A 7,759-nucleotide genomic window follows, 5' to 3' on the forward strand; every position below is an offset into this window, starting at 1 on the left:
GGAGGGGCGTGGGGTGGAGAATTGGAGGAACCCTGGCTGTTGAAGATCTGGGCACGTGCGTTTGGGTTTGGGGAGTAGATGTATATGTGGGTGAGTGGAGGATCTCGAATGGTGAATACTTGTTGGAGATGGGAGTTGAAGATTGTGAGAACAAAGAAATCTCATTGAAAACACATTTGGGGTGGAAAATCAAGGTTTGGGGGATTGTTAAAGGGGAATAGGAGGTTATGAAAGGGTAAAGCGGGAATTCTTGGAGAGACCGTTTGGTATCTTGCAAGGTGTAGTAAGAGTCTCAGGGTACCGGGAAAGCGGCTGTCAGGTTCCTCTGAACAAACACATCGGTGAGAGGGAGCTGGCAGGCCAGCGTATGTTCAGGGCTTGGAATCCCAGGGAGGAATGCCAGGGGTCTGAAGTCAAGGTACTTGTGTCACGCAGTCCACCCCCAACTGGTGCCTGGGTATATATCTGATCACTTCCTTTGAGGCCTCAGGTGGCCACGCCTCAGGAACTGAGGTTTTTCTCATATTGCTGTCTCAGCTGTGAGAAGGTTTCTGTTTACTTGGGATCCTCAAGGGTCTGTTCCTTGAGTAGCTCTTTGTCCCTCAGTGGGGACAACCAAAGATCAGCCCAGGTCATTTTTTTTGTTTATATGTTTGTCACTTCCCAAGTAAGTGCAGTCTTAGGGAAGATCAGTCCCAATCTAAAGAAAAACGAGTACATCTGTATTTGACTTTGATCTGTTTCATTTTCTGCAAAATAAAGACTTTACACTCAAGAAGAAGACGACCACCTGAACTAGTGGTTCTCAACATGTAGGCCCCCGGGTCAACAGTGATATCACCTGGGAACCTGTTAAAACTTGGCCAAAATTTCAAGGTCTACCACAGCCTGAGGGTGGGATCATGCAGGTAGTTTAAAGGAAGGATGTCTTGATTTGGGCTATGAAATGAAAGGGGCTTACAGATTGGAGTCAGAGTTAATTAGAGTTCTTACAGTTCTGACCCTTAATTTTCTTTCCCTGAAAGTGGTACTGACGATAGTATCTTTCTCATTAGACCATTGAGATGAACAAGCTAATGTTGTTTGTGTGCTAAACCTGACTAGATAGTTGTTTTCTAAGGAAGTCCTCTGCCCACACTAATGCTGCAGTTGTGTGACTAATTCAGTTGTTTGACTGAAATGGAAGACTTTTGAGGTATGACTTGCCCACAGTTTTGGGAAGTGTTTTGCCTACTTTCAGTGCAGTATTTTTTAAACTTCCCTGCTGTAAGAGTTCCCAACCTCATGTTTTTTTGCCACACAGCCCTATGATTCTAGATCATAGAATCTATGATGATTAAACAAACACCTTCCTCAGCCCAGTGGTGCTGAGCCCTGGAAGCGTATCTGAGTCACCTGAAGTGATTTTTAAACACTAGTTACCGAGCTCTCAGCCTCTCTTTACAGGATTCTGATTAATTGGTCTGAGGTGTAGCCCAAGTGATTCTAGTAGCTAGGTTTGGGGACAGCATCTCAAAACTAGAAGGAAAACGAGGGACAAGGTGCCAAGTGCTTTAACATTCAATTCCTTGGGGGATTTTTTGAAGATTATGGCTTTAGCACTAGATTTTACAAATTAGGAAAATGAATTTTGGCTGAAGTTGCTCTTCCGAGCTTCAAGATGTGGTGGAACTGCCAGGATTGCAGACTAGGTTTGCCAGGCTCAGTCTAGTTTGCCGCCACGCGCATATACATGCATACATGAAACAGCTGTGTGGGGATTTGTTGTCTTTTTTTCTCTGCTGTACTTAATCTGGATCCCTGTTCAAGTCAAGATTTTTTCTTTTCAGCTGTTTTTATACAATTGCCTCCTACCTATGACTCTGAAGCTATGAACTAGAGGCTTTTATTTATGGTTTGTTTTTATGTTTGTTTGTTTGGTTTTGGTTTTTTTGAGACAAGGTCTCACTATGTAGTTGAGACTGACCTGGAACTCACTGTGTAGCCCAGGCTGGTCTCAACTCAGAGATCCTCCTGCCTCAGCCTCCCAAGTGCTGGGATTACAGGCATGTGCCACCATGCCCGGCTTGGTTTTTTTTTTTTTTTTTAGATGTATGCGTCAGGAGTTCACTGGGCCAACAGACCAAGAAGTAGGAGAGTTTCTCTAAGACTGCTAGTTAATTATAGCTTAATTGGGAAGTACAAGACTTAAGGACAGTGATTTGCAGTGTTGGCTATGTTTTGGAGTTGCCTGGAAGAATTGAATTTAGTTTTTTGTTTGTTTTGTTTTGAGACAGGGTCTCACTGTGTATCTCAGTCTGGCCTCAAAAATCACAGTCCTCTTGCCTCAGCCTCCTGAGTACTGGGATTACAGGTGTGAGGGAACTGTAAAATTTTGTGGCCTAGCACACCCCTAGGCCGATGACATCAGGATTTCTGTGGCTATGACCAAGACATCAGTATTTTTTTAAGCTCCCCCAGTGAGTCCAGTGTGTGCTTAGGTAGAGAGCCATTACTTAGAATCAGCAACTGTGTATTCAGGGCAAATGGGAAGGAAAGAGCATGGACTTATCCTAGTAACTCAAATTTTCCATTGACTAGAATCCAAAACCAGTGTCTCAGGTATATCTTCTCTGATTCTTGAAAACAATTTTGCTCTCTCCTGCTCTACTTCCCCAACCTTATTAATAAGGCAATCAAACCTCTGAAAGGAGTAAAACAGCAGGATGCCTGTAGGGATGGGAGGACAGGTGTCAGTAGAGAGGTTTGCTGTGAGAAGTTTATCATCCACTTTTTTGTGTCTTCACTTCACTGTAACTGGGGCCTGAGAACATGAATACAGCTGGAAAGTTCTCTCCAACGGCCTTTCTGGGTATTGGGTTCACTGACCTTGGGAGGGGTGGGCTCTGGGAAGCTGTAGGGCTTTCCCTGTCTAACCTGGAGTCTCAAGCCTCTGTCTCAAAGTTCAAGTCATCATTAGAGCTGGAAACAGTCTCCAAAGAGGAGATAATTTGAGACTTTGAGAACATTCCCAGATGATCATAATTTGAATGTTTCATATCTGAGCCAGGGTTGGTGCTGGGTGCTTTTTATGGCCTCCATTATAGCTGGGGGCTGGGAGTGGCTGCTGCCCTGTTTGAATGATGGGAATAGATTCATACGTGACAGGGCTGGGCCTAAAACAACCACCTGATTCTCAATCCCGAGTCCTTATACAGTGCTCCCCATCTTAAAAAAACACGGTTTTTAAAGAGGGAAGGCGGGGTGCTCTCTTTTCTCAATTTATATGTGTCATAGCTCTAAATACACCAAGCCTCAGGGGCTCCAGGCCAGCCAGGACTTGCTCGTGTCTTTTGTTTTCTTGTTACTGATTCACCTTCCAGAAACAACTGATCCTCTCTGAGCCATAGTATCCGAATCCATGAATGAGAATAACGATAGCATTGTTTGAATTTCAGAAAGTCGCATATGGTGGCAGAAGTTAATGATGAACAGGCGTGGAGGGACCTTCTAGAGCCATGGAAGTGTCCTCTATCTTGATTGGAGAGGAGCACAGATACACAAATAGACCAAAATTCATCTGCTGTGCACTTAAAATCTACTTCATCATATGCAAAAACATGTACTTTCTGTCCTTTTTTTTGGGTCTCTTTTATGGTAGGTGCCTCGAAGATGGCAAGATCATTTCTCATAGACATTATGTAAATTTACATCTGATAGGATGCTAGAGAAGCGTTTCCATTTTGAGGCAAATTATTTTTAATAGCAAAACATTTATCGGTACATTTTAGGCATGCATGATGATAGCACCCATCATAGGGAATTTGCACCTGTGTATGATGTATCTCACCTCTTTTTTCCCTTCCCCCCTTTTAAGCCCCCTCCACTCCCTATGTACAAAAGCTTAGTTTCCAGTTTTTCCTTATATTTTCATCTTTTTTCTTGCCTCTTCCTTTCTCCCTTGGGGCAAATTTCTTTAAACCTCCTCCCCTCATTCCTCACCTTTTTCTCTTCAGGTCTTCATGTTTTGGGAAACTATTCCTGTAAGTTACCTCTCATCTCGTGAACAGAGTTTTCTGCAGGATATGGTTGGCTATAACTATTGCAGTGAGGATCTCTAGGAACTGATTCAAAGGAAAGGTGGGAAGGAGGGAGTCACCACTTCCTCTTTGCCTCATTTATGATTGGCGTCAGGCCATAGAGACCCAAGGTGAGCTCAGCCTGAGCTTTTGAAAACTTGTGATGTTTTCACTTGAAGAGGCAGGAACAGCTTCTTGAGAAAACACTTTCTTGCATGAGGCCATTCTTTCTCAGCTTCAGTTTGTGGGGCCCTGTCTTAAGTTCCCAGCCCCTGATTTTTAGGCCACCCTTGGGGCTGGGGAGGTTGGAAGGTTTGGCCAGAAGAGTTGGATAACATTATTGCCTGTGACTTTTGCTTAATCATGGCCTCAACTGTTATAAATTGCCATCGTTTCATCCTGCCCCGTTTAAAAAAAAATAACATTTGTGTTTTACCAATTACAAATACAGTAGGTGTTATTGTGGAAAGTCTTTCTGGAGAAGACAGAAATGCATAAAGAAAGTAAAAATCTTTTTTCAGAATAGTTCAGAAAAGCTTTGTGCTGTCAGGGCCCTCTGGTCAAAACCACATGGAGCACTCCTGTAGTCAGTCCAGTGTGGTTGGCTTCACCTCTTGGTTGCATTGAAGCAGGGCTGGGGGGCATCTCAGAGAAAGGATTTGTGGGGAGGGAATGCTCAGAGAAGTGAGACTTTGCTCTGTGTTGAATGCTGCCAGCAAGCAAGCTAATTCTGTGGTCTCAGAGATTTCCTATCCTGAAGGCATGAAGAATGAAACCAAGCTCTAATTGGTAAGGAAGCAGTGGTATCTTACATTAACAGGACATAGGGATGTCTGGTCACTTTTCTGTCACCGGGACAAAATAGCCAGCAGCCCCAACTTGGAGGAGAGGTTTATTTTAGCTTACAGTTTCAGAAGGTTTAGTCCGTGGTTAGCTGGCTCCAATGCAGAAACTGCTTGGTTGAAGAAGAGCTAGGCGGAGAGAGGAAAGCTGCTTATATCAGGGCAGTCAGGAAGCAGAGAGGGAGGAGCCAGGGACAAGAATACACCCTTCCAGGTCACACTCCCAGAGACCCACCTCTTCAAACCAGACCCCGCCAGCATAGTCAGCTATGAACTCCTCAATGACTAATCCATTGAGAGTATATTGTCCCCCTTGATCCACTTACCTTCTAAAAGCTCCACCTCTGAACCTGAGACGGGGACATTTTAGATCTAAACTATAACTCTTGTGTTTTGGGTAATGTTTGTTTGTTTTTTCCAGTACTGGGGATTGAGCTCAGGACCTTGCATTTGAGAAGCAGGTATAGCTTCACTGAGCTAAATCCCTGGCCTCAATTCTTTGTATTTTTGTTAGTGTTCAAATAGCATTATGAAATGGCCTTCTTGTTTTGTGACATCTTGGTTGCAGAGTGGCCTTTTCTGATGGCGAAGTGCTGTGAAATTGGTCCTGCTCAGTGGGAATGCTAAGGCCTTACTGTGAGGGTCAGACCATTTCCTGGCTATCAAAGTTGCTTTTCTCTTCCTCTGTACTGTGTGCCCCAGGTTCCAGAAAGATGTAGTCCATTCTTGGACATCTTCAACTGTAGAATTTAAAGAATCATTCATTGAAAAAACAACTTGTTGGGCATGGTGGTGTAGACCCGAATTCTAGCACTCTGGGAGGCTGAAGCAAGATGATCACAGGTTTCAGCCTAGCCTGGACATCTTAGTAACTTAGCAAGACCTTGTCTTAAAATTTAAAAAAGGACTGGGGGTATAGCTCAGTGTTAAGGCCCTGGATTTAATCTCCAGCATCACACACACACACACACACACACACACACACACAAATCATGGCCTCAACTGTTATAAATTGCCATCGTTTCATCCTGCCCCGTTTAAAAAAAAATAACATTTGTGTTTTACCAATTACAAATACAGTAGGTGTTATTGTGGAAAGTCTTTCTGGAGAAGACAGAAATGCATAAAGAAAGTAAAAATCTTTTTTCAGAATAGTTCAGAAAAGCTTTGTGCTGTCAGGGCCCTCTGGTCAAAACCACATGGAGCACTCCTGTAGTCAGTCCAGTGTGGTTGGCTTCACCTCTTGGTTGCATTGAAGCAGGGCTGGGGGGCATCTCAGAGAAAGGATTTGTGGGGAGGGAATGCTCAGAGAAGTGAGACTTTGCTCTGTGTTGAATGCTGCCAGCAAGCAAGCTAATTCTGTGGTCTCAGAGATTTCCTATCCTGAAGGCATGAAGAATGAAACCAAGCTCTAATTGGTAAGGAAGCAGTGGTATCTTACATTAACAGGACATAGGGATGTCTGGTCACTTTTCTGTCACCGGGACAAAATAGCCAGCAGCCCCAACTTGGAGGAGAGGTTTATTTTAGCTTACAGTTTCAGAAGGTTTAGTCCGTGGTTAGCTGGCTCCAATGCAGAAACTGCTTGGTTGAAGAAGAGCTAGGCGGAGAGAGGAAAGCTGCTTATATCAGGGCAGTCAGGAAGCAGAGAGGGAGGAGCCAGGGACAAGAATACACCCTTCCAGGTCACACTCCCAGAGACCCACCTCTTCAAACCAGACCCCGCCAGCATAGTCAGCTATGAACTCCTCAATGACTAATCCATTGAGAGTATATTGTCCCCCTTGATCCACTTACCTTCTAAAAGCTCCACCTCTGAACCTGAGACGGGGACATTTTAGATCTAAACTATAACTCTTGTGTTTTGGGTAATGTTTGTTTGTTTTTTCCAGTACTGGGGATTGAGCTCAGGACCTTGCATTTGAGAAGCAGGTATAGCTTCACTGAGCTAAATCCCTGGCCTCAATTCTTTGTATTTTTGTTAGTGTTCAAATAGCATTATGAAATGGCCTTCTTGTTTTGTGACATCTTGGTTGCAGAGTGGCCTTTTCTGATGGCGAAGTGCTGTGAAATTGGTCCTGCTCAGTGGGAATGCTAAGGCCTTACTGTGAGGGTCAGACCATTTCCTGGCTATCAAAGTTGCTTTTCTCTTCCTCTGTACTGTGTGCCCCAGGTTCCAGAAAGATGTAGTCCATTCTTGGACATCTTCAACTGTAGAATTTAAAGAATCATTCATTGAAAAAACAACTTGTTGGGCATGGTGGTGTAGACCCGAATTCTAGCACTCTGGGAGGCTGAAGCAAGATGATCACAGGTTTCAGCCTAGCCTGGACATCTTAGTAACTTAGCAAGACCTTGTCTTAAAATTTAAAAAAGGACTGGGGGTATAGCTCAGTGTTAAGGCCCTGGATTTAATCTCCAGCATCACACACACACACACACACACACACACACACACAATTTCTTGGAGTACATATATGCCAGATACTAGTCTCCTTTTTCAGGCCCGCTTAGCTCCAAAATTCATGTGTCCATTTTTTTTTCAGCTAGTACTTGGTGGTATTTAGTGGTGTCTGTCCTAGGAGTGGTGGAAACACACTGGTAGTGCTTTGGCTGCTTTAGGTTGTGGCCATGCTAACTATACAGGTACCAGGCAGAAAGGAAGTCCTTGTAACACAAACGTTAGTGGCAAACTTGTAACACTAGGTTTAGCAAGTTAGGACAGGGTGTGAGACTCTGGGTATGGTTTGGAGTAAACCACACCCACTACTTTCTAGGGGCACTTGGTCTCTGATTTTAAGAGAGGCCAGAAACCCAGATTTTTCTGTGATCTTTTAATTTTTTTTTTTTTTTTTTTTT

At 43.8% G+C, this 7,759-nt stretch overlaps 1 protein-coding gene across 2 annotated transcripts in view; it reads left to right on the forward strand.

Moving 5' to 3' along the window:
• Positions 1 to 7,759, forward strand: part of Kctd10 (potassium channel tetramerization domain containing 10) — a 29,385-nt gene that overhangs the window by 487 nt on the left and 21,139 nt on the right. The gene's annotated exons all lie outside the window — the stretch shown is intronic.

This window comes from Fukomys damarensis, unplaced genomic scaffold (assembly GCF_012274545.1).
Source record: "Fukomys damarensis isolate Sample0158 unplaced genomic scaffold, DMR_v1.0_HiC HiC_scaffold_12, whole genome shotgun sequence".
Lineage (NCBI taxonomy): Eukaryota > Metazoa > Chordata > Mammalia > Rodentia > Bathyergidae > Fukomys > Fukomys damarensis.